The sequence below is a fragment of the Nannospalax galili genome, unplaced genomic scaffold, assembly GCF_000622305.1.
Source record: "Nannospalax galili isolate Female #2095 unplaced genomic scaffold, S.galili_v1.0 scaffold1258, whole genome shotgun sequence".
In the NCBI taxonomy this organism is placed as follows: Eukaryota; Metazoa; Chordata; class Mammalia; order Rodentia; family Spalacidae; genus Nannospalax; species Nannospalax galili.
The window spans coordinates 403163-404559 of record NW_008341370.1 but is presented as its reverse complement, the minus strand read 5'-3'; positions in this window follow the sequence as shown (position 1 = coordinate 404559).

Genomic DNA, 1397 nt, shown 5'->3' with positions numbered 1-1397 from the left:
ACCGGTCTGTAATCTCCACTGCCAGGCTTTCTCACAGGAAGGAGGGGTGTATTCCATGCTGATTGGCAGGGTTTAAGGATTTTTACTTCTAGCAGTCTATGGATGTGAGGTGCTATTCCCTTCCTAGCCTCTTCTGGCATGGGGTACTGCTGGACTTGAATGGGCAGGGCCATGGCTTTGAGTTGGACCACAGGTGCTTAGCGAGGCCGACTCTCCTGGTTTTGGCCCAGGCGGAAGGGACCTCTCCCTGGCCTCCCTTTTCTAGAGCCACCGGGAATAGGCGATATTCATCAGCCAGAGATAAAGACAACACATGTACTGGCTGCAGGGGCTGTCCTTTTGAGTCCATGACTTTTATCCCTTTAGGCTCAATATGGATATGTGCCCCAATCTTGGTGAGCAAGTCTCTACCCAGCAAAGGTCTGGGACTCTCAGGCACAACCAGGAAGGAGTGGGAAACCTGATGTCTTCCCAAGTCCACTTTCCTGTTGGTAGTCCAGGTGCACCTCTTAGTCCCTGTAGCTCCTTGGACTATGTTTGTGCATCCTGGCTTTAGAGGACTGTGAGCTTGATTGAATACTGTGCCCCAGTATCTACCATGAAGCCGGTGAGAGTCCCCTCCAAGCACAGTTACCCAAGACTCAGGGAGGGGAGCCGAGTCCTGTCCCCATCAGTTTCCATCTCCCAGGTGGAGGGTCCTGATAGGGTTACCTCCTCCTTGTCTTCCTCTTCTTTGTGGGCACTCTCTCTTCCAATGCCAGTATCTTTTGCACAGGGCACACTGTTCCTGCCCTAGTTTAGATGGGTGGGGTCCTGCTCTCGGAGGCGGCTCAGGGCTCCCTTTCACTCTGGCCAAGAATATTCTGGCCATCTCCTCCCTCTGCTTCTTGTTCTCTTTTCTTTGAAATTCTCTGTCCTCTTTCCTATTTTTATCCTGCATCTCCTGTTCCTCCTTCCTTAGCCTCTCCTCCCTGTTCTCTGGAGACTCCCTAGCATTAAAGACCTTCTCTGCCTGTTGCAGCATTTCCCTAATAGAAATCTCCCCCAGACTGTCCCGCTTATGGAGTTTTCTCCTGATATTGGAGGCTGCCTGGTTAATAAAAGAGAGGACTACAGCTGACCTGTGTTCCTCTGCCTCTGGGTTTATAGGGGTGTATTGCCTATAGGCATCAAATAGCCTTTCCAGATACGTGGGTGGGCTTTCGGTTTCTCCCTGAACAATTGTTTTCACCTTAGCCAGGTTAGTGGGCCATCTTGCAACCACCTGGAGACCAATCATCAGTGTCTGGCGGTAGACCCGGAGGTGCTCCCTACCTTCTGCCATCCCAAAATCCCAATTTGGGCATGTGAGGGGGAACACCTCTTCAATGGCAGGCTGAAGGGTAGTGGGCCTCCCG